General features: G+C 41.1%; 1 long non-coding RNA gene across 1 annotated transcript; it reads right to left on the bottom strand.

Moving 5' to 3' along the window:
- Positions 1–3,175: 3,175 nt before the first annotated feature.
- On the bottom strand, positions 3,176–3,685 carry LOC149380964 (uncharacterized). The gene is made up of 3 exons (XR_016302001.1): positions 3,625–3,685; positions 3,403–3,537; positions 3,176–3,311 (listed from the first exon to the last, which is right to left on the bottom strand). It is a non-coding gene; the product is annotated as an uncharacterized LOC149380964 (long non-coding RNA).
- Positions 3,686–26,772: the final 23,087 nt, after the last annotated feature.

The raw sequence follows: 26,772 nt of genomic DNA, 5'->3' as shown, positions 1-26,772 counted from the left end.
AAATTTGAAGTTGATGAAAATTTGTTATATTGGAAAATGGTGGAAAATAGAAGTAAAATAAAATTATAATCCCTAGCATTTTCTTATTCTTGTTTAGAAATGCTAAAAATGTTAGAAGAAAACACTAAGAAAATTATTTTTCTTAGTAAGAGAAATATATCTTTCTTAGAATTTTCTGTTCGACATTGTAATCAAACCATCTTATATAGTACTTTATGTCCGTTTTTATTCGTTAGTAAGAGAAAATTAACAATGTCAATAGTTTTGATGTTTGATTTCGTCCTTCATCTAATGAAAGAGGGATTCGGCTCAATACAAGTTAATTGGCCCCAAGCTCATACTTTTGTCTTTGACAGGTTCTGTTAATGCGCCAGCTCGTCAACAGTTTCAAATTCCAGCTCGAGGTAACCGCCCCCTGAAGAACCGGATATATAAAGCTCATCAGCCAGATTAATCCGCAACCGTTTCTCGTACGAATAGGTCTTTAATGACAAGTGTCTGTCACGAGGCTTAGTAGTGAGTTCCAACTGACACTTGACGTGTCCTAAACATCCCGAAGCTCACAACCACGTCTTCTCAGACTATAAATATATGACAATTAGGCCCATTTTGGGATGTTACTTTTCAGTTATTATCATTATTATTGAAATCCCATCTTTGTACTGCTTTTGAGCGATCTTAATACAAACAGCCTGAGCTATTCTTACATCATGCTTCTTGTCTTTATTTAATTATGCATTTAATTTCCAATTCTTAGATAGATTAAATTAGTGTTGTTACGAAGAATTGAGGCTCATCTATAGATTCAAATCGACCCAATTTAACCACAAATTTGCCGTGACTGCTTTGGTGTGATTTATTGCATCAACAGTTTGGTGCCGTCTGTTGGAATCCCATCAATTTTCCTTACACTCCAAGCCTGAATTCCTACAAAACCTTCTTTCCTACCCATGTCATCATCATCTCCGACAACTCCCGTGTCTGGCTTAGAATTGATCACCGAGTTAAAATTAGTGCTGGAGGCTCTCATTGAGAGAGCCGCATCTTAGGATCAGTCATACCAGACCGTGATGCGAGAAATGTCAACACTTTCATCTAGGCACAAAGAATTGGATCCAATCCGAACGCTGTGGTATCTAGTTGGCCGGGAAGAAATTTCCCACTTGTAATTCAATGTGACTTCTCGGGAATCGAAGTGATTCCCAACCCTAACTAGGGTGAATTCCATGCCGAACTTCCACCTCCGCCTCGTAAAATCCCACCGCATATGAGGACCCCCGGGAACGGCCCTGCCCGAGCCCAATCCCCGGTGTGCTGACCCCATCGAGAACGCGTGAGTTCATCCGAACTCGCGCCTTGTAGAACGGATCGCTCTATGAGTCGACCCAACTCGCATGCGAACGCGGGGCATCAAGTCCCACCTTATCGAGCTGGGGTAATTCGAAACCCATTCTGGCCTGACCAACCAGATGTCGAGCCCGCAAGAGCCCATGAACTAACCCCACTTGATGCTCGGTACAAACATGATGAATTAGCATTGTTACGGCGAACTGTGGACGAAACTAATGCAAGAATGTGAGAACGCGAGTTCACAACGTCACGAGTGTAGCCCTCGAAATAGATCGCCCGATCGAGGAGACGCGCCGCACCCTGTTCACCGAACGGATAACTAGCATTCGAATCAGGGATACGGGAAAGACTGACCTAAATACACACATCACTGCATTTAGAAACGCCGTCGGACGGCTTACCTGTATGAAGACGAAAGAGACGAAAGAGAGGCGAAAATGACCTCAAACACAACTAATCCTCGAACTCAAAACCCTCGCCCGTTTGCGCTTAAAAAGCACAACAACGGGCCCGGAAAACCACAAGGAAATCACCCTCACAACCAAGGGGGAAGACCGAGATTTCCGCAACGGTTTGCATACGCTATTGTAGGGGGCAGCGAAGGAATGAAATCCGCGCCGAGAGCTAACACATGGACCCGAGACATGTCTGCCTACTGTAATCACCACGAGAATTAGGGGCCAAAAAATGAAGATTGCATAGTAATACGCGACTATGTCGCCGCTAAATTTGCACGTGGCGAGCTAGGAGACGTAGATCTAGGTGACTTCCCCCTCCTCGAGGCGGGGAACGTGAACGCCCTGAGAAAGAAGCATCTCCCTCGGCAGAAGCCCCTAAAAAGAGAGTCGACTATATCATAAGAGTATCTCGACTCTGCAAAGAGTCATTGAATACTATTAAGGCTCACCAGCATCGGGCTTTTACCGAGACCGCTGCCAAGTGTCCCACTAACCAACCCGATGACCTGATCGAGTTCAGGGAATGCGAGTCGTATTCGTTGGACGGTCCCCACAACGACGCTTTTGTCCTGGTCTTAGATGTATCGAACTGCACAGTCTCTCAGATTCTCGTCAACAATGGAAGTTCCGTCGACGTCATCTATCTAAGCACCCTAAAAAAATGGATACAAATGAATCTGAGGTCGACAAAGGTTCGGTGGAACTCATCGGATTCTATGGGAAGTCCACCTCTGCCATCGGATCCATAAAGCTAGCCCACTAGTGCAAAAAATAGCGCAGGTGCGACTTTTTTCGCACCTGAAAGTCAATTTTTGCACCCAATGATACATTTGGGTGCGACTTTTTCGCACCCGAAAGTCCGCACCTAAAGGTCTTTGGGTGCGAAAAGTCGCACCCAAAAGTCATGACTTTCGGGTGCGACATTTAGGTGCGAATTTTCGCACCCAAAATCGCACCCAACTTTACACAAAACATAGTTGAAAAGGCGGGGGAAAAACATCGAGTGCGAAAAATCGCACCAAAAAATTTGGCGGTAAAGCTTTGGGTGCGAAAAGTCGCACCCAATAGTTTGGAGGGTAGAGCTTTGGGTGCGAAAAGTCGCACCCAATAGTCATTCCCGCCATAAATTGGTGAGAGTTAATTTACTGTAATTTTAGACGTCGCTCTTTTAAAAAGCGACGTCAAATCTATGAAAAACATAATAAATATCAGTATTTTTTATGTCAGTTTATTTAAAAGTGACTTGAATTCCTATTTCAGGTTTGAAAAAAAATAAGGCAAAGCATCAATTAAAAATATAATTTCTCAATATGAAAATATAAAAACAATAAGGCAAAGCATCAATTAAAAATATAAGTTCTCAATATAAAAAAATACTTAATTCATAATGCTTTAATTAACATGAAATAAATATCTCTTACATAGACGAAATAAAGAAATAAATCCCTGAATATATGCTGTATTCATTTGCAATAACATCACGCTCACATTTGCGCCGATAAACTGTCCACAAAAGCGCAACCAGATATTGAAATTCTCCGGCAATAAAAAGAAATTCATTATAATTAAAAATAAAAAATAAAAAATATCTCACATTGACTAAATTTTTGTGCTGAACTCTTGCCAGCATTGCAACTTCTCTGACGAACCTGTGCCTTCCCTCTTGTTGACCTCCTCAGGAGTTTCTCCTCTGTGAAGTATCTTTATGGCAACAGCCATGTTTTTGTATCTGAATCAGTACACAAGCTTGTAAATCTAGATGAGAAGTGAAACCAGTAACCAGTGATTAAAGAGAAACAAGAAAAAAGGAACTCACTTTCCTTCATAGACTGTGGAGCAGAGAATCTACAATTTAAAAAAATTATTAGAGCACACAGCAAATACTAGGCCTGTGCACGTTCCGGTCCGGTCCAAAACCGGCCAAAAAACCGGACCGGACCGTTCAAAACGGTTCAAAAAAACTCAAACCGGACCGGACCAAAAATCTGTAAAAACCGGACCGGACCGGACCGTTTTAAATCATCTAAACCGGACCGGACCGTTTTGAACCGTTTGGACAATTTTGAACCGTTTAGACCGGACCGAACCGGACCGTTTCGGACCGTTGGACCGTTTTGAACCGTTTTACATAATTTTTTTAAAAAAAAACCATTAATTTTCCACCAAAACACAAACATAGTCATATATGGGAGTTAAATACATGCACAAATACCTAATTTGGCTAATTGGACATTAATTAATTTTTTTTATTTTATTTTTTATTTTTTTTATAAATAAACCGGTCCGGTCAGGTTTAACGGTTTTTTTAAAAAAAAAACCGGACCGGACCGTTTGCATTGAGTAAACCGGACCGGACCGGACCGGGGAAAAAAAACCGTTTTAAACCGGACCGGCGGTTTAAAAATCACCGGTCCGGTCCGGTTTACGGTTTTTACGGTTTTTTTGCGCCGTCTTAGCAAATACACACACACACACATACTCAAAGACATGAAAGAACATGAAAGGAAGTGCGAATCTTGTCGAGCATGTGGTAAACAATTATTATGTGAGATCGAAGTGAGATAATCAGTTACGCGAGATCGATGTAAAAAAAAATAAATACAAAACATCGTGAAGTAGACATTAATTCAGATCTGGTGAAATCAATCCAAAGGCAAAGATAAAATTTACAGGAAGCTATCCGATCTGTCCGATAAACGCTCAGCAAAGAGAACCAGATCTACCATAATTATAAAGATGGTGAGTTGTTAACAACTACAAGAGATCACAAACATAAAAACACATACACATCGAACCAGAGTAACAAAAACTTAAAAAACCAAAATAAAAAATTCGTCCAAAATCGTTTTAATACAAAACGAAGCTTGTCGATCGAAACCCAAACACCAAACTAGCCACAAAACACTCCAGAATCATCAAACTAATCTCAGAAATTAAAAGCCCCAAATCATAATTCCTCAACCCTAATTTTTTTCCAATTTTCGGCCGAAAATTCAAACACGCGCTCAGAATTCACAGCTTTAAAACCCTGTTTTCAAAAATTCATAACTCACTCAAATCTCAACGGATTTACATGTTCTTGGTCATTTTAGAAAGCCCATAACGTCTAATTTCCAGGAAAAATATCAACAAATCCAAATTAAATCGGTAATGATCTGACCACGTCAATTTACAGAGGCTGTTCACAGCGAACTTAAAATTGATTCAAACTCACGTATCCGAGCACAAGCAATACAATCCGAGCACCAAAACGAGCTCAAACTCACTTAAATTCCACAACCCAAGCTCAGAAATCAAAAGCCCCAAATCCAAACTAAGAACCCTAATTTTTTCAAAAATCCATTTCAGGTAAGAACTTTTCTTACCTTGATTTCGTGAAATTTCTTGTTCCCGGTGCTCTCTCGTCCTTTTCCCGGGGGTGACTCATGGTTGGCATGCTCCGGTGACTCGCGGCCATCGTGGCTCGTCTCGGTCGGTGCGCACGCACAAGGAGGCTCGGTCTCTGGCTGGTGGCGTGGTAAGGAGAACAAGGACAAGAAGATGAAGATGAGAGGATGGTGATGATGGTATGGCCAGGTTGTTCTTGTGGCCGAGATATATATAGTGAGCTTGAGAGAGAGAATGTGAGAGAGAGAGAGAGTGAGAGAAGACTTACCGGCCGGAGAGGCTGTCGGACCAGGGTGGAATGACGAGCGAGCTTATTAGGCGGCGAAGAGGACCAGAGAAATCGAGAGTGAGAGCGTGAGAGAGATAGAAAAAAGCTCAGACTGAATTTTTTTTTATAACATGACCTAGAATTTGGGTGCGACTTTGTAACATAGCCTTTTTGGGTGCGAAAAGTCGCACCCAATGGACCTTTTGGGTGCGAAAAGTCGCACCCAATGTTTTGACCGGTCAAAATTTTATAAAAAAGAGGGGAAAAAGACCGCTTAAAACATTTGGACTTTTGGGTGCGACAAAGTCGCACCCAAAAGGTAACCTTGATTTTTAGGTGCGACTTTGTCGCACCCAAAGGTATTAATGAACTTTTGGGTGCGACTTTTCGCACCCAAATTCTAAAACAATAGCGAAATTTTTTAGTTGCTTCAATGTCTTTTGGATGCGATTTTTCGCACCCGAAAGTCTTTTTTGGTGCGACTTTTAGGTACGAAAAGTCGCACCTAAAAGTCATCCGCACCGAAAGACTGTATTTGTAGTAGTGGCCGTCTAAGCAGGCGGCGAGAATAAGCTCGTTGAATTCGTCGTGTTGGATTGCCTCTTGGCATTTAACATGATCCTGGGAAGGCCTTGGATTCAGTCTATCAGGTGTTGTCAATGGTGCCCACAAGAAGAGTTGTAGTCTTTACTTTTGTACATTTGATGTAATAAAATCTTACGAAGACTCTTGCTTGTAATTGCGTATTTATTAATTAAAAGTTGTAACGTTCATTCATTATTACTTGTGTGAAGCTTTATGATAAAACCTTAGTCTTTAGTCCATAAACAAACCTAACAACACATGAAGAGACAAATGTAGATTTGCATGAACAAACTCTTCATGGTTTGCTTAAAACAATATATTCACAATCTAAGGATCAAAAGACTATTGATCTCAGTACGATTGTTAGGAGAATCTATGATGTCTGGTTATGGGACATTGAGAGTTGGAGACTCTATAGTTCTTCTAAGTATCTTCCGAATGTACTGAATTGACCAATGCACTTCTAGAGACAAGATAAGAACAAATCATTTAACCTCTTATGTCTCGAGGTCACTACGTATAAATTGCATCATGCTTACCTCAATCCTGAAATGAGTAAGTCAGAGTTCGAATTCACTATGTGATTCTTAACAAGACCTATTGGTGAAGTACTAAGTTATGAAGATGTCATGAGTAGCTTTGTGAAGTTCTCATAGATATGGAATTCATGTACAAGATTGCTGAAATGCAATGTATATCACCTCATGCTTTGTTCCTTAGAATGTGAATAAATGAACTGGCCAGTGTCCAAATTGAGTCCTGACTCTTTTGGATGAAACAATGTGACTTGTTAGCTCATCGTCAATACATTGTTTCTAACATATTCACAAGCGACAAAGGAGTTGAGAAAATTACAACTAGAAGGGTAAAATGATAATTTTTTAAATCCCGACTAGCTGATGATATTCAAGAAGGGTAAACATAGATAATATTCAGTGGATCCACTAATCACAATTTAGTTGAATTCTTGAGTAGAAAATAAATTCATTTGAACCGAGAGATTTTCAGTGTCAACTCTTTAGTGGAGTCAATTGACATTAAGCTAAACTTGGAAAAGGTTTGTGAACTTTTGAGTCCAAGTATTTTAGCTCAAGCTTTGTTCATTTGGATCCATGAGGTCACTGTCACAAATCATATCGAGAAGGAATAGTTAAACTAGAAGCTTAGTTAAAACAAGAATGAGACAAGTTTTACGAAAATTGTCTAAAGGGTATTATTGTCTTTTTGGATATAGGACGAAATGAATGTCAATAAATTTTTTGACATGGTCATATGATGACATATAATCACTCGGCCATAACAAGTTTATTGGGCCTTGTGGATTAATTTCATTTCATAGAATTTTAATTGAAAATTCTTAATGAGTTTTTCTTATGTTATCATGAACAAGTGAAGATAAATCTAGAAGGCCTTTCTAGAAGGTCTTGGCCACCCAACCTAAGGAGAAAAAGAGAGAGTTTTTGTGCATTAATGTATGAAGATACTTGCCAAAAGAAAAAGAGGAAACAAATTTCCTCTATGAGGAATGTAAGGATTTCGGCTAACATGATTCAAGGGAGAAGCAAAACAAAAGAGGAAACAAATCCAAGGCTTCTAGAAGCCTAGTTGGCCGTGTAACTCAAGAAGGAAATAAGGCAAATTTTGCTCATGAATATGTGATATTCTATAGAAGAGGAAACTACCTTATTGAAGGTAAAACCTCTCCTATAAATAGAGCCTTCATTCCCTTTATTCTATTCATCCCAAGTTTTAGAGATTGAGAGCTTCTCTCTCTAGCTTGGCCGCCCCCTTCCCTCTCTCTCTCTCTAGTTTTCTTTCGTGTTTGTTTTGGCACCTAGGTCCACATTTGACCTAGTGTTTTTAGCTCTTCGACTTTGAGACTTGTTCTCAAGTCGTCGTGTTTAAAAGTGCCCACACACTAATTCCTTTCTTTCTCGAGTGATTTTGAATGATAGAAAGTTTTGTGGTTGCTCGAGTTCCCGAGGAAAGAAGAGAGACGTGCTGCGAGGGGAGACGAACGTTTCAACCTTCCGAAGGCTTCTCAACGTTCAAGCTTCTCAAAGGTTAGTAAACATTTAATGCTCATTAATAGTTTTAATTTATATGTACTTTCTCTTTGTCTAGGTTAGTAAAATCGTTTTACTTGTTTTAAAGAAAATTTTTAAATTCTGTCGCTTGCTCGAAGCGTTAAACTTTTTCTTAACCCTAGATCAATTCCAACATGAGGGCCATTCCATCAACTTATCATCAAGCCCGATCAGTAGAAATTAATGGCTATCAACGAACCCAGTTCACCGACTGAACAAGACAAAGGGATAACAAGCTTGAAATTCAAGATCACCTACGTTTAGAATTGACCACCCCGATCCAGATCGACGGGTCCCACCCAGAGCGATTGGTAGGGATAGGTTCCGAACTGAAAGGCGAGTTAAGAAGCCAACTCATTCATTTCCTAAAAATGAATAATCGGCCTTCACCTGGATCAACGAAGACATGCCAAGGATTGACGTAAGCATTAAGTCCCATCAGCTGAATGTCGACCCAAATTTCAAACCGGTGAAGCAAAAGAGACATAAGCTTGGCCCGGATAGGGCTAAAGTGGTCAACGATGAAGTAGAACGGCTCTTGAAGGAAAGAACAATCCGAGAAATAAAGTACCCGGACTGGTTAGCCAACACAATCGTAGTAAAGAAAAAGAATGGGAAATGAAAGGTATGCGTAGATTTTACGGATCTTAACAAACATGCCCAAAAGACAGTTTTCCCCTTCCGCATATTGATTGGTTGGTCGAAGCAACCGCCGGACATAAGATGTTATTCTTCATGGATGCATTCACTGTGTATAACTAGAACTTGATGCATCCCGGTTATCGAGATAAAACCGCCTTCATCACAGATAGAGGAATCTATTGTTATAAAGTGATAACATTCAGTCTGAAATAACGTGGGTGCCACTTATCAAAGTCTCGTGGACAAAATGTTCGAAGAGAAACTAGGTAAGACCATGGAAGTCTACATCGAGGATATGTTGGTAAAGTCTATCCGCGACACGGACCAGTACCAGATGAAACTACACCCTACGAAGTGTTCATTTGGGGTGTCGTTAGGAAATTTCTTGGACTACTTAGTAACCCAGCACGGCATCGAAACGAACCCCGAACAGATCTTAGCACCAATAGGAATGCCCCCTACCCATCAACCATTGCGGACTGTCCTCCACAATCCGAACAAGTTTGAAAAATTGACCAAATGGGCGATCGAGCTCTCAGAATACGACATAGAATAAGAGATTTGAAAATAAGACAAACATATAAATGTCACTAACTTGTTGACATTTATCTTCTTCTTCAAACTTATATTGATTTCATATTTTCTCCATCAAATCCACCACAGCATATCATTGGTTTTTGTAATATGGAAAATATAATTTTTTCAATTTTTTTATATATAATTTTTCCAAGTGCTTCATGAATTATTTGTTTTCCAATTATTCTCGATGCATGTTGTGGATTTTTGGAGAAGACATTAATATCACATTTCATTGCGAAAAAATGGAAGTCCCCGACGCGCCTCCGAAGCTCAACATAACTATGAAGATTTAAGCGAGGTTGGGGGTCCAAGTCTTATCTTTAGAGTGTAGAGAAAAAGTGTGGTTTTTAGTTAAAGAAAGTAAGGTAAGAGCTAGACAAAACTAAGCTGATCGAGAGAACCTACTCCAAACAGTCATATATTTTACTTTTATGCATATTTTCCCTTGTTAGTATGAAAAAAATAACAATATCACTAGCTTGTTGACATTTTTTTTAACTTATATTCATTCAATAGTTTCTCCTCCAAATCCACCACCACAGATCGTCGATTTTTGTATAATTGAAAATATCATTTTTTTTAGTGTTTTTTCTATATAATTTTCCAAGAATTGATATATATATATATATATATATATATATATATATATATATATTCTTTTTCAATTATTCTCAATGCATGTTACGGATTTTTGGAGAAGACATTAGAAACCACCCACATTTCTGTTGGAATAAAGTTAATAAATTTAATTTATTAACATGTGGATGGTTGATTTTGTGGAAAAATCGGACCTAAGGTGAATGAGAATGTGACGAGCTGGTCTGGACGAAGTGACGAGGTCGAACTGGATCAGCTCGACTGGGCGAGGTCGGACTGGACCAGCTCGACTGGACAAGGTCGAACTGGACCAGCTCGACTGGACGAGGTCGAACTGGACCAGCTCGACCGGACGAGGTCGAACTGGACAAGCTCGACTAGGTAGGCTGGGCGAGGTCGAGCTGGACGAAGTGACTAAGTCATTCCAGCTCGACTAGGTAGGTCGACTGGACGAAGTGACTAAGTCATTCCAGCTCGACTGGGCTAGGTCGACTGGACGAAGTGATGAAGTCATTCCAGCTCGACACAGCGAGGCCAACACGAAGTCATTCAGCTCGACTGGACGAGCTCGACCAGACGAGGTGAAGGACTGTACGTGTGAGGATTAAAGCCAATGGTTTGTGGGCTTTAACTCAATGGTTTTTGAGCTTTAAATGCGCATTATGGCTGTGTAATAATGTCATTAAGGCTGGAAAAACGTTGGACTGTTCGCATGTTTGAATTCATAACGTTGTGTTAAATGGTGTAATAACCTGCGTTAAATGCCTTTAAGGCTGAGCGTTTTGAACTTCAAACTGATATAGCCTAGCCTTGGCCTATATATAGAGGCTTCAGCTCTCATTCAAGAGAATACTGAGAATTCGCAATCCTTTTTCCCACTGTTCCCTCTCTCCCTCTCTCCCAGAAAATATTTCTCTTTCCGTTTGTCGTGGTGGTAGTTTCGCACAGGTTCCAGTTCGCCGAGAGAGTCAAGTGGTTTGGTGCTAAACTTGTCTCTGCAAGTCGTTGTATCCTGGGAGGCTTTCACTCACGTGTTCCAGCATCCGTGGGAGGGCGATAAAAAGCTTCAAGGAAACCGTCCAACAGGCCTCGACTTTTTAGTCCGTTTTGTTTTTCCGGTTCAAAGGTTTAGCTGGTTTTTCATGTAATTATTTTACGTGTATTTTTCTTTGCATGCAATTTGTCTTTTATTTACGTCAATATTAAGTTTAATATTGCTAACAATCTTGAAGCTTTTTACCTAAGACAGGTTGCGTGAAGGAAGGGAAAAATAATTGTTTTTCATTATTTTTTCCGGTTTTGTTCTGGAGCTTACTGACTTGTGGATTTCTTTTGTAGAAAATATGACTAACGTGAACGACAACGACTCGATGAACATGAATGTTGGAGGGAACGTCGGTGACAATCCCTCTTTGGTGAACACCCCGCCAAACCTGATCAACATCGGCCAGATTCCCGTGGCTGTGGGACAAGGCTCGATGGCGGCTACAGCCGGGAACGGACCCGCGGGTCTCGTTCAACCGATGGCAGGTTTGGGCCTAGATGGTCTGAACATGGGTGTGGCTCGAGGACCTCCCACGGTGATGCCGGCCGAGAGGCCTGGGAAGTTTGACGGGCTCAACTTCAAACGGTGGCAACAAAAGATGGTTTTCTTTTTGACAACCATCGGACTTGCTCGGTTTTTTACTGAAGATCCTCCGGCCACTCCGCGTGAGGGTGAAGCCGACCCACAAGTGCTTCAGGCCTATGTGGGGGTGGAACGAATCCGACTACCTGTGTCGTAACTACGTGTTAAATTGTCTTGTCGACTCTTTATACAACGTGTATAGCTCTAAAACCTCATCTAAAGAGCTTTGGGATTCGTTGGATCGCAAGTACAAAACCGAGGATGCGGGCTCTAAGAAGTATATTGTGGGTCGCTTCCTCGAGTACAAAATGGTGGACACGAAGACCGTGGTGAGTCAAGTGCAAGAGCTTCAACTCATTTTCCATGAGGTTCAAGCCGAGGGAATGACTATTAGCGAGTCTTTCCAAGTTGCCTCCGTGATAGAGAAATTGCCACCTGGGTGGAAGGAGTTCAAGAACTACCTCAAGCACAAGCGAAAGGAGATGAGTCTTGAAGACTTGGTTGTGCGCCTCCGTATCGAGGAAGACAACCGTGGCTCGGATAAAAGACTGAGAACTATCTCCGAACGAGCTAATGTCGTCGAACATGGCGAGAGCTCGAAGGGGAAGAAGCACGCCCACAAGCTTGGAGTCAAGGGAGCGACGTTCAAGAAGAAGGGCCAACAAAAGATTGTTGGTAAATGCTTCAATTGCAACAAAGTCGGTCACCGAGCTGCCGATTGTAGAAAGCCAAAGAAGAAGAAGGAGGCCAATGTCGTGGAGGATGATAATGACCTCCTTGTTGGTGTGGTCTCCGAGGTCAACATGATTGACTCGAACCCGAAGGAGTGGTGGCTGGACACTGGAGCTACCCGCCACATTTGCGCTGACAAGAACTCCTTCTCGACCCTTGAGCTGCTAGGAGATGGAGAAAAGTTGTTCATGGGCAACTCTGCCACCTCTGAAGTCAATGGGGAAGGTGAAGTCTTCTTGAAGATGACCTCTGGGCAGGAGTTGAAGCTCACCAAAGTTCTCTACGTGCCTGATATGCGGAAGAATCTTATCTCTGGGACTGTGCTGGATAACCATGGTTTTAGGATGGTTTTAGAGTCTCAAAAACTTGTATTGTCTAAGAATGGCATGTATGTGGGCAAAGGCTATGTCAAGAATGGCATGGTCAGAATGAATGTAATGGCCATCAAGGCAAAAGATATGAATAAAAGTTCTTCTTTCGCTTATATGATTGAGTCGTCTAATTTATGGCATGGTAGACTAGGTCATGTAAATTATGACACACTGAGAAAATTGATTAATTTGGAGTGTATTCCAAAGTTTAATATTGACTCAAATCATAAATGTGAAATTTGTGTTGAAGCAAAACTCACGAGAACATCCTTTCATAGTGTTGAAAGAAGTAATGAATCTCTCGACTTAATCCATATTGATTTATGTGATTTAAAGTTCATGCCCACGAGAGGTGGTAATAAATATTTTGTGACTTTTATAGATGATTGTACAAAATATTGTTACGTATATTTGCTTGAAAGCAAAGATGAAGCAATTAAGAAATTTGCTATATACAAATTGGAAGTTGAGAATCAACTTAATAAGAAGATTAAGAAAGTGCGAAGTGATCGAGGAGGTGAATATGTTGAACCATTTGGTGCTTTTTGTGCACAACATGGAATTATTCACGAAGTCACTCCACCTTATTCTCCTCAATCAAACGGCGTGGCCGAACGTAAGAATCGCACTCTCAATGAAATAATGAATGCGATGTTGTTAAGTTCTGGGTTACTCCAAGAAATGTGGGGGGAAGCGATCTTGTCTGCAAATTATCTTCTGAACAAGATACCCCGAAAGAATGAGGATAAGTCTCCGTCTGAGCTATTTATAGGAAAAAGACCTTCCTATAAATACTTGCGAATGTGGGGGTGCTTGGCCAAAGTAATGGCTCCCGATCCCAAGAAAATGAAGATAGGACCAAAAACTGTAGATTGTATCTTCATTGGGTATGCAAACCATAGTAATGCATATAGGTTCCTTGTGTATGATTCGAAAAACCCCGATATACACAACGATTCGGTTATGGAATCTAAAAATGCTTCGTTCTTTGAACATATATTTCCTTATAAGTCTAAGGAAGATAAACTGAGTTCATCAAACCATTTTCTTGAAGATATTGAGGAAATAACTCAGGATAATGATGAAGAGTCCGAAGAAGAGATAGAGTCTGAGGGACTTAGACGAAGCAAGTGAGCGAGGGTAGAAAAATCATTTGGTTCTGATTTTTTCACCTATATGCTGGAGGCTCCACCTCTAAATTATAAAGAGGCTGTGAACTCTGTTGAGGGTCATTTATGGAAAGAAGCCATAAGAAGTGAAATAGACTCTATCATGCAAAACCACACTTGGGAGTTGGTTGATCTTCCTCCTGGAAGTAAAACGCTTGGATCTAAGTGGATTTTTACGAGGAAGATGAAAGTCGATGGCTCAATTGATAAATATAAAGCACGACTGGTAATCAAAGGGTATAACAACAAGAGGGTGTTGATTACTTTGATACTTATTCTCATGTGACGAGAATAACTTCGATTAGATTGATAATTGCAGTTGCTGCATTACGCAATCTTGAAATTCATCAAATGGATGTAAAAACAGCATTTCTTAATGGAGATCTCGAAGAAGAGACCTATATGAATCAACCTGAGGGTTGTATTGCACCTGGACAAGAAAAGAAAGTCTGTAAACTAGTCAAGTCGCTTTATGTCCTTAAACAAGCCCCAAAGCAATGGCATGAGAAATTTGACAATGTTATGATGTCAACTGGATTTAAGATCAACGAGTGTGACAAATGTGTGTACATTAAAACCACTGAACATGGATATGTGATTCTGTGTTTATATGTAGATGACATGCTCATAGTGGGGAGTAATGATCGTATGGTCCAATCCACAAAAGATATATTGAACTCAAGGTTCTATATGAAAGATCTGGGAATTGCTGATGTAATTCTGGGGATCAAGATTACCCGAACACCCAATGGGATTGTACTGGATCAAACACACTACGTTGATAAAATTCTAGACAAGTTTGGAAAGGACGACTCTCGAGTTTCGAGAACTCCCATAGACATTAGTCAACACTTGTCTAAGAATAAAGGTGAAAGCATCTCTGAAATTGAATATGCTAGAGTGATAGGCAGTCTCATGTACTTGATGAGTTGCACGATACCGGATTTAGCCTACACCGTGAGTAGACTAGCTCGATATACGAGTAATCCAAGTGCTGAACACTGGAAAGCAATCGTAAGAGTATTAAGGTATCTACGATTCACTCGTGATTATGGTCTACACTACACGAGATATCCTGAAGTAATTGAAGGTTACACTGATGCAAGTTGGATATCTGATATTCAAGATTCGAAAGCCACGGGTGGTTATGTATTCACTCTGGGAGGTGCGGCCATATCTTGGAAATCCTCCAAACAAACTGTGATAACTAGATCCACGATGGAATCTGAGTTTGTAGCATTGGATAAATGTGGGGAAGAAGCCGAATGGCTAAGGAACTTTGTGGAGGATATTCCTAATTGGACAAAACCTATGCCTGCAATATGTGTATATTGTGATAACCAATCTGCTATTGGTAGGGCACATAATGTGATGTATAATGGTAAGTCTAGACATATCCATCGAAGACATAATACCATTAGACAACTTCTCTCATCTGGAGTCATTAGTATTGACTATGTTAGGTCCAAAGAGAATATTGCGGATCCGCTAACCAAAGGGTTAAATAAGGACCAAGTAGAGATGACATCCAAAGGAATGGGGCTAAAGCCCATGGCAAATAAAGCCAAGGCAAAGGAAACCCAACCATGATGACTGGAGATCCCAAGATCTTGGTTCAAAGGGGCAACCTAATTGTCAAAGGCTAATGTGAGGTCACTGTGGGGGAAAACCCCGAGTCCTATTCCTATATTAAAACCGTGACTCCCGTACGAGGTTAAGCTTAGAGCTTTTAATGATTCTGTGAAATTGGATTGTTGAGATTACGAATGAGTAATGCGGGATTACTCTTGATAGAAGAATCACCTATGTGAGAGAGAAGTGGGGCCGCTTTGAAGGAGAATTAATTGGGCTTAATTCTTTAGAAACTCTTGCAGAACCAGGCTGATGTTCAGGGCCAAAATGAACATAACCATGAGAACTGAACCTGTGTCAGGGAAATATCAGTGGGGGATATGTTTAGTGTTTATACAAAAACGGCTAACAGTTCAAGGACAACGTGTCTACTGAGTAGTCAGTAAAGGTGGCATATCTTTCCGAGGGAAGGTTCAAAGGCTTTGCCTACCTATCCTATACTGGTATTGACCATAGAATCTATCACCACATCGAGTCATGTCTTTATAATTGTCGTCTCAATTTCATTCATGTGGGGGATTGTTGGAATAAAATTAATAAATTTAATTTATTAACATGTGGATGGTTGATTCTGTGGAAAAATCGGACCTAAGGTGAATGAGAATGTGACGAGCTGGTCTGGACGAAGTGACGAGGTCGAACTGGATCAGCTCGACTAGGCGAGGTCGGACTGGACTAGCTCGACTGGACAAGGTCGAACTGGACCAGCTCGACTGGACGAGGTCGAACTGGACCAGCTGGATTGGACGAGGTCGAACTAGACAAGCTCGACTAGGTAGGCTGGGTGAGGTCGAGCTGGACGAAGTGACTAAGTCATTCCAGCTCGACTAGGTAGGTCGACTGGACGAAGTGACTAAGTCATTCCAGCTCGACTGGGCTAGGTCGACTGGACGAAGTGATGAAGTCATTCCAGCTCGACAGGGCGAGGCCAACACGAAGTCATTCAGCTCGACTGGACGAGCTCGACCAGACGAGGTGAAGGACTGTACGTGTGAGGATTAAAGCCAATGGTTTGTGGGCTTTAACTCAATGGTTTTTGAGCTTTAAATGCGCATTATGGCTGTGTAATAATGTCATTAAGGCTGGAAAAACGTTGGACTGTTCGCATGTTTGAATTCATAACGTTGTGTTAAATGGTGTAATAACATGCGTTAAATGCCTTTAAGGCTGAACGTTTTGAACTTCAAACTGATATAGCCTAGCCTTGGCCTATATATAGAGGCTTCAGCTCTCATTCAAGAGAATATTGAGAATTCGCAATCCTTTTTTCCACTGTTCCCGAGCTCCTTCTCTCCCAGAAAATATTTCTCTTTCCGTTTGTCGTGGCGGTAGTTTCGCACAGGTTCCAGTTCGCCGAGAGAGTCAAGTGGTTTGGTGCTAAACTTGTCTCTGCAAGTCGTTGTATCCTGGGAGGCTTTCGCTCACGTGTTCCAGCATCCGTGGGAGGGCAATAAAAAGCTTCAAGGAAACCGTCCAACGGGCCTCGACTTTTTAGTCCGTTTTGTTTTTCCGGTTCAAAGGTTTAGCTGGTTTTTCATGTAATTATTTTACGTGTATTTTTCTTTGCATGCAATTTGTCTTTTATTTACGTCAATATTAAGTTTAATATTGCTAACAATTTCATCCCGAAAATAATAAAAAAATTAGAGAGTAATTTTCAAAATTGATTGTGATAAAATATGATGGTCTGCAATGTTCTTCCAGCTCACCAGGATTAAAACCTTCTTGCTCGAGGCGGCTAAGATTAGTTATTGAGACAATCCTTCGATGGTAGTCAGTTCGATCATCCATAACATTGGGTAGGGACGATGTGGTTGTGGTACACTGTCTTGGATTGAAGCCGTGGATGTGTTGGAGGGACTAAAATTGCAACTGGGACATGGCTGATAAACACTTGTTTGCGAGTGATTTTGCTCTTCAAAATGGTGGGAGGTTTACGACTAACACAAACAATGGATTGGAGGATCAGGGACGAAGAAATGACATCTAGTTTTTCTCATCGATGGTTATTTTGTTTTACATGTTCACCTGAAAATGTAGATCGTGGTTATTAGTTTCATTTCATATATGCCCTTGTAAAAAAAAAAAAAAAAAGATTTCTTTTTTGCTCGGCCACGGGATAGAAGTAGAAGAGGTACACTAGGTACAATGGGGGGTTTAGCTCTGCTATTTTAATTAATCAAATAATTTAGTTATGTATGTATTGTATTGTAGGAGTAGATCATTTATTTTTATACATTTGCAAAAGAGGATGTGTACTTTTCTGTATAGTTTCTTCAAATACATTACTTTAATACTTTTGTGTTATTTTTGTACCTTGGTGAAGAAACAAGTTGCCTCAAAAATAGTATGTGTGTATGCCAGTTTGAGACAGCAATTGCCGGGACTGGTATCTAAACATTTACGATATAACAAGTAAAATAAAAGATCAATATCAATATCCATAGATAAATTTCAAATAACAAGAAAAAAGAACACTATATATAGATACACAGACGCACAAGATGTGCAGGCATGGAATTTAGATATGTATACATGTGTGTGTTGATGATGGAGGTGGGAATGAATTGCAATGGCGGGTGAGGTTGACGAGTGCGAAGCAGAGTTGGGATTTGCGTCGGAAGGACCAGAGCTGAACGACGTCGTTTGGGTGAAGGGTGTTGCGTTGGACGACGGAGTTCCAAGCCTTGGTGAGGTTGAAGATAAGGGTGTTTCCCATCTTCCACTGCTTGAGTCGGAGCGAGTACTCTCTCAGCTCCTCGTCGACCACAAGAACATCGAGCCCCTGATTTCTGACCCGAGAAGCCTCGTCTTTCCTCAGAACCAGCCCCGGCAGCGAGAGTCGCCCGTGGCCTCGGCTCACGTCCGTGTTCTTCAGCGCCTTCTCGATCGCCAGCCTCACCTCGTCTCCCCCGAGCTCCCCAACCACTCTCTTCCTCAGACCCGCCGGCATTTCCAGTCTCCGCCGACCCCTTCTCGACACCGTCGTCCTTCTCTTCTTCGGAATCGTTTCCGGGAACACCGTCGTTTCTATCTCCGCTCTCTTCCTCTTCTTCTCCTTCGTCTCCGACAACGACGACGCCACTTCCGCCAGTAGACAAAGATTTTCCCAAAGCTTCGACATTGTGAGAAAGAGAGAGATATGGAATGTTGAAGTGAAGACATGCTTTCCGGGAACATGAGTATTTATACAACGCCGATGTGGGTTTCAGAACCGTTGCTCGGTTTCCATTTCTCTCTCAGTTTCCCCTTTTATTCCTCTCTCTCTCTCTCTCTCTCTCCAAATAAAAAAGGAAACTTTCTTTTCTTTTCTTTGTTTTTTTTTGAGAAAAAGGAAACCTTGTTTTCAATGTCGATTCAATAGAATCCTCTGCAAGCAACCCAATTTTTGTTTCTCTCGGCCAAATAAAATTTAAAAAAAAAACGAAGCTTTATTTCAATTCGCGTTGTTTTTTTTTTTTTTTTTTTTTTTATTTCCCTTTACGTTTATAGTGTTGGTGTTTCTCTATTGTGTTGTTTCATTGAATCAGTTTTTTGTATTTTTTTTTTGTAAAATGAACTCATAGGTTGTATGGTTGTGTTTCTGGAATTTTAACATAAATCAATAGCCTGAAAATGTTAATTATTTTGCCCTAACACAATTTGTGTATTTTTATGATAGGGATTGAGATTACCTCAACTCTTTATCTCTTTGAAGCTTTATATAGGTCCGAGCTTAGAAAAATTTGTAAGATTTCTTACTTCCGTAACCACGAGTTCATAAGCTCTTACTTCATTTAGACCCATTTGGAACCCGAAAAACTAGAAAAGAAAAGTGAAAAATTAAAGTTAACGAAAATATATTATATTGGAAAATGGTGGAAAATAGAAGTAAAATAAAATAATAATCCCCAGCATTTTCTTATTCTTGTTTAGAAATGCTAAAAATGTTAGAAGAACACTAAGAAAATTAGTTTTCTTAGTAAGAGAAATATAACTTTCTTAGAATTTTCTATTCGACATTGTAATCTACATTGTATCAATAGTTTTGATGTTGGATTTCGTCCTCCATCTAACGAAAGAGGGATTCGGCTCAGTACAAGTTAATTGGGCCCAAGCTCATATTTTGTCTTTGCCCGGTTCTGTTAATGCGCCAACTCATCAACTGATTCGAATTCCAGCTCGAGATAACCGCCCCTTGAAGACCCGGATATATAAAACTCGTCAGCAAGACCAATCCGCAACCGCTTCTCGTACGAATAGGTCTCTAATGACAAGTGTCTCGATTCTTAGTAGTGAGTTCCAACTGACACTTGACATGTCTTGAACATCGAAGCTCACAACCATGTCTTCTCAGACTATAAATATATGACAATTAGGCCCATTTTGGGGATGTTACTTTCCAGTTATTATCATTATTATTGAAATCCCATCTTTGTACTGCTCTTGAGCGATCTTAATACAAACAGCACGAGCTATTCTTACATCCTGCTTCTTGTCTTTATTTAATCACGCATTTAATTTCCAATTCTTAGAGAGATCAAATTAGTTTTGTTACGAAGAATTGAGGCCCATCTAAAATTCAAATCGACCCAATTTAACCAAAAATTTGCCGTGACTTCTTTGGTGTGATTTATTGCATCAACAGTTTGGTGCCGTCTGTATGAATCCCATCAATTTTCCTTACACTCCAAGCCTAAATTCCTACAAAACCTTCTTTCCTACCCATGGCATCATCGTCTCCGACAACTCCCCTGTCTGGCTTGGAATTGATCACCGAGTTGGAATTGATCTCCGACAAAAGTCGCACCTGATGCCCACAAAGTCGCACCCGATAGTACTATCGGGTGCGACTTTAGGTGCGACTAAGTCGCACCCAAAAGTCCGCAGCTAATACTATTGGGTGCGACATGTCGCACCCAATAGTATATACTATTAGGTGCGACATTATTGGGTGCGACTTATCGCACCTGAAGTCGTACCTATTTTTCCGTGGGAACTTAAAGAATAATGCGGGAATTTGACTTTTGGGTGCGACATGTCGCACCCAATGCTCTCCCGCCAACTTATTGGGTGCGACTAGTCGCACCCAATACCCTTCCCGCCATTGTATTGGGTGCGGCGAGTCGCACCCAATACCCTTCCCGCCATAGTATTGGGTGCGACTAGTCGCACCCGATTCCCAATTTATTTAAATTTTTTTTTCAAATATTAGAATTATAATTAGAATTAGAATATAATATTATTAGAATTAGAAATTAATATTATTAGAATTATAATAGAATTATAATTAGAATTAGAAATTAATATTTCATATTAAAATATTTTTAATATACAAACAACTAATACGAGTTTGTTCGCTAATATAAAAATATACAAGTGCAACTATTTTCGTTGTTGCCTATAAAACTTATCTATAGAGGAATTTCTTCTTCCAAATAAGTTGCCTCCGCGGCCACTGCTGCTTCCTCCTCGGCCACTGCCGCTACCGCTAGGACGATCACGCTGAAACTCCGCAGAACCTGGCGTCACATTATCAGCCATTGCCGCTGATGTCGGCGTAGGGGAAGCCTGAGTATGCATCTGTGTAAACGAGAGCAGCTGTCGCTGCATCTCTTCCATCTGCATTTGTTGTGCCGCCATTTGAGCTTGTTATGCTGCCAAGTGAGCTTGCAACTCGGTATACAGTACTGGATCGGCACGTGACTGAGATGACGAACCAGACGAGCTTCCATCTTGAGCTCGAGCCACACTCAAAGCCCCAACTGGGGTCGTGGGTCCTATCCCGACATCTCAATCACGGCGTGGCCCGAGAACGTCATGCATCGCATACTCCTCTGGGCCTTCGAGGCTCACCTCTTCGCCTTTCTCCTCCGCTTGTCGCAAAATATCTGCCACTTGGGCGTTGATTCGCGCCTTTACAAAAAAACCAAATAAAATTATTATATAATTATTATTAAGTAATTAAATAAAGTAACTTACAAATTGTTGACTCGCGAATGGCGTTGTCCAGTTGCCGTTAATATCTTGATGTTTTTTCTCCCACGTCTCTAATGCGGAGGGCAATGTCCCATCCTCCTTCCTCTGCAAGTTTTAATCATCAAAATAAGACTAATGTGTCTAATGTTAATAAAAAATTAAGCAACTTACGCTCTTCTGTCGATGAGCGAGAAAAGGTATCGACCCTTGTCTGGCCTTTGTCTGCTTCTTCTTCGCATTTTGTCTCTTGCGGTCAGACTTTGCCTGCGAGACATAAATTCATTTAATTCGATTCGATGAGAAAAAAAATCATGTTCAACTCATACCTTATGGGCCGGTGTGTTGAACACCTCTATTGCCTTCAACCAAGCCTCATGCGTATAGCTCTTTGGTGTTTCTTCTCTGGTAAGCTCTATTTTCCCGCAAAACTTGTTGAAGAATCTAGATGATAACTTTGACTTTTGGTTGCGTCGCAACCGCTTCATTTCGCGAATGATAGTAGACTCTATCTCGTTGCGAATGCAATCAGCTGGCACTCTCTCGCCAGTTGCAGGATCCTCGTACACAAAACGGTACTCGTTATGGATTGCAGTCATAACGGCCGTCACATGTTGAGGCTCGACTTCATTCCAGTCATTTGCGTGTGCTTGAAACGTCGCCTTGATCAAGTTTCCAAGACGGTTCGAGAAGGTGCCGATCATGGGATTTAGCTCCCTGATGTCCTGGTAGAACATCATGTGTCGCCGATCGTAACGAACTACATTCGCACCAGGAGTCCTTACCCCTGCTCTCGCTGACACGAGACCCTTCGTTGGTCCACGTGTGTTCTTCGATCCGGAGGATCCCGGCGTCTGTGGTGGATCCTCGCCTCCACCTGCTCCAATCGACATCCTATAAGAAGAAAACAAGATTAGAAAACAAAGAAACGTGGACGACACCACGAATTTTTTATTAAAATGCCCTCACATATGGCGGAGGAAAACCGTGGTTACATATTAGATAAATATTACGCATTCATCATCATCACTGCCTATAATGTTAGTATCTTCTTATATATCTACATCAACATCTTCTCCTTCAAAAACAATGTGTGCCTCATTATCCTCATCAAATTCTTCATCATCGTCAACGATACTGACTAGCTCAATTTCAGCGGTTTCGTGTCGATGATTCAGACCTTCGATGTTTGACAATTCTATTGTCAATGGGACCAAAGCTGATGTGGTAGGGTCAACTTCGGGAATGTCCCAAATCCCTCGATGATTGCATTCCTGAACAATTTCCCAATCGCCACCTTTAACAAGATCTTGGATGTAGAAGACTTGTTTCGCCTGAGTCGCGAGTACGAACGGCTCATCTGTAAACCACTCTTTAGCGGTATAAGAACTCGTCGCTCCAGTAATCTTATCAACATGCACTATTCGCCCTGTATTGTACTTGTCACCATACCAAATGCATTTGAATAGTACGACACGACAGTTATGTCTATAGTTAAGCACGATGACATCTTCCATTCGTCCGTAGAAATTGTACTCATCCACGGGCACACATACACCACTGTTTTGAGTTATTCGTTGATTATCACGACGACGAGTGATGAACTTCACGCCGTTAACAAAACAGCTCGGATATTGATGGGCGATTTCCAATGAACCGACAGACAATGCGTAGAGCTCTTCAGACACGTCAGAGCCACTAACTTTTATGTCATAAATCTGGTTCAAAACAAAGAAATTCTTAGCACTTTTAACTCTTTGAATTATTTGGTTTAAGGTTTAGCGTATACCTTTTTTGCAAATCAATCTTTGAATTCTTTTCTATGCGTTGCTTCGAGTTCAGCATCTTCAATGCCCACTTGAGAATTCCTTCGTATGAGTTCCAAATGCTCACTGTTGTTCGAAACTTTACTCAAATAACAGATTAACAATGGAATAACTTAGAGAAACACATGGATCGATAAACTTACAGCAAATATGGATCTACTTCAGGACAATTGGTATAGATATACCACTCCGCCTTCTCTCACTGTTGTGCACACGTCGATCATCTCGTACCCCATGTCGAAGCGCTTCAGTTTTGCCTTTGCCTCGTAGTGCTTTTCCGGAATTCGGTTACCGGTTGGATGAGACTTCCTCAAGAGCTGCAAGAGTTCTGTGAACGACTTGTTCATCCAATGGTTCGTGACTTTGATGTGCATCAACGAAACCAAGAACGACAAAGACGAAAACTCTTTGCATCCAGGGTACAATTCCGCTTCCAACTCAGCAAATAAGTCTTCCACTTGCTCCTCCGCACGCACCTCGCTCGGGGTCGGATCCGCAAAGTCGTCGAAATCCTCGTGGTCCATGATATCATGCAGGGCGTCGTGCAATCCTCCTACTCCTCGGGGTCTTCACTATGAGTAAGGACAATGCGCTCGCCGTGATGATACCATTCTATGTAGCCTGGGGTAAACCCATTGTCCAGGAGGTGATGCCTTACGACCCCGATGGCGTGCCATCTCACGTTGTTGCAAGACTTGCAAGGACAACGAAATTGGCCATTTTCGTTCGGATGTCTGCTTGCAATGCGAATAACTCGTTAACCCCTGTTTTATACTGCAAGCTCAACCTCTCGTTCTCGGTAACCCAATCTCTACTTGGATTAGACATTGATTTCGCTGAACGAGAAAGACAACGAGAATTATTAATTAGCATTGAAAGTCCGATCTTACTAACGGACCGAGAGCGAATTTAGAAGGAATGAGAGAGAGACTGTGAAAGGTATCTTATTTTTTTTAAATGGATTGTAGAAATTGTGGGAAAGATACTAAAGCGCCTCAAAATCCTGGAAGCAATCCTGGAAAATGGATTGTTTTTTAAAATGGACTGTTTCTAGTGGATTTCGATTCTAATTGGTTCAAAACTCTACCGAAATTTTGGCAGAGTTTCCCCTATAATATTGTTAAACCAAAAACTTGCAAACTACTTTAAAAACATTTAAAATCCATCCAGAAACTATCATATTAATTAACTAAGTCCTAAACCGAGCCTCCGTGGCTCGGTCACAACATTTTATCAATATCTATAAAACAATCACTCAGTAATTAATTAATTACAATATCATAAACAACTAATCTAATAAAATAGTTTAAACAATTAACCAATTTCAATCTTAATTAAACTAACATTTAAAATTTAAAATTAGTTACATAACCAATTTCATTATTAAGTACAAATTGTTAACAATTAAACTACAAATTAATTAGTTAACTAAACTAACAACTTATTAACCAATTTGATTTCCACTACAAATTAATTAGTTAACTAAACTAATTATAAACACTATATATATTAACAATTATAATTACATTAATTAATACATGTACTTATTAAACACAAATATACTTCATTCATTAAATTAACAAATTAATCAACAAGTTAATTAAATTAACTACTTATTAACCTAACATATTAACATACTTATTTTATATTAAAATGTAATAACTAATTAGCATTTTTATAAACATGTGAATTAATTACATAAATAACAACTTAACAAATTTATTTTCCTAATTTATGAACTTAACTAACTAATTACTATAACTAATCAATTAATTTAATTAACATAAATAAGCACTAACCTTCACCGACGGGGCTGCGAGGTACAAGGCGCGGCAACGCGGAGGCGACGCGGCGCTCGACCAGGCTGAGGCGATGCGGAGAGGACGGGGCTGCGAGATGATGGCCGGGGCTGGTGAGGTACGACTAAAGGTCAAGGCAAGGCGTTGGATAAGGCGGAGCTTTCGAGCTCGGAGGCGGGCAGGAGATGAGACTGAGAAACAGAGAAATAGAGTGATTTGGCGGAGCTATTAGACTCGGAAATCATGGCCATAATTTACAAAAATAAAATAAAATAAAAAACATACCGATGCGGGGTTGTCGAGCTCGAGGCAGGGCTAGCCTGAGAAGATAGTGGTCGGAGGTGGTTGTGGCGGAGGGATGGTGGTCAGAGGTGGTGGTGACGGAGAGATTGTGGTCGGAGAAACAAAAAAAAAAGTAAAGATGGTGGTGGTGAGGTGGCGGCGGAGCTTCACAGGGCACGGCTGCGGAGGATCGGCGCGGAGGAGAGGACCGGCGCGGAGGAGTGGCTGCGAAGGAAAGGACCGACGGAGGAGGAGAAGGCCGGTCTGAGGTGGAGCGGCACATGGACTTGGACGTCGGAGAAGGCTCGCAAAACTCCAGGTACGTGATGGCTCGGAGAAGAGAGAGGGCGGAGATGGCGGTGGCTCGGAGAAGAGAGAGGGAGGGAGATGGTGGTGGCTCGCGGTGGTGGCTCGGAAAAGAGAGAGCGAGGGAGATATATGGTGGTGGCTCACGGAGGGAGGGAGGGAGAGTCAGAATTTGAGAAATTTCGGCTGTGAAGAAGACAAACCAGGAAATTGTGTTTTATAAACTAACCCTAGTAATCAGGTGCTACAAGTCGCACCTGATACTCAAATAGGTGCGACTAGTCGCACCTAAAAAACTAATCGGTGCGACTAGTCGCACCTGATAGTAAAAAAAAAACCTAAAAATTAATTCCACGTCAGACAAATGAAAAAAAAATGAGGGGGAGAAGTTGAGCGCCTAATTTTTTTAGACTTTCAGGTGCGACAAGTCACACCTGAAAGTTTTCAAAACTATTGGGTGCGACTAGTCGCACCCAATACCACTTAAAATCAGCGAAATTTTTTCTTTTCTGGAGCCCTTTGGGTGCGACAAGTCGCACCTGAAAGGCTTATTTGTAGTAGTGATAAAGACTACAACTCTTCTTGTGGGCACCATTGACAACAAACTCCCACTTGACTCAAAGAAGATGTGTGTAGTCCTTCATGCCTAATCCCTCTCGATGCTGGTCGAAGACCTTGCTCGCTAGGGCCTTGGTGAATGGATCTGCCAGGTTGTCCACCGTTGAGATCTTCTTCACTTCCACGTCTCCACGCTGCACGATCTCTCGAATCAAATGGTATTTCCTCTCAATATATTTAGAGCGCTTATGGCTTCGAGGTTCCTTTGAGTTAGCGACAGCCCCACTATTATCACAATAAAGGGTCATGGGCTCGTCGACGTTTGAAACAACTTCCGAATACTTAAGGAATTTTTTAAGCCATACAGCCTCTTTGGATGTTTCACAAGCAGCCACATATTCTGCTTCCATTGTGGAATCAGCAATGCAAGATTGCTTCATACTCTTCCACACAACGGCTCCACCATTAAGGATGAACACAGATCCCGAAGTGGATTTCCTGGAATCCTTATCCGCTTGAAAATCGGAGTCGGTATATCCTGTCATAGTCAGGTCAGTACCTG

The sequence above is a fragment of the Urtica dioica genome, chromosome 11, assembly GCF_054948205.1.
Source record: "Urtica dioica subsp. dioica isolate 48M chromosome 11, U.dioica_male_clone48M_v1_H2, whole genome shotgun sequence".
NCBI lineage: Eukaryota > Viridiplantae > Streptophyta > Magnoliopsida > Rosales > Urticaceae > Urtica > Urtica dioica.
This window is presented reverse-complemented; position numbering and strand designations above follow the sequence as displayed.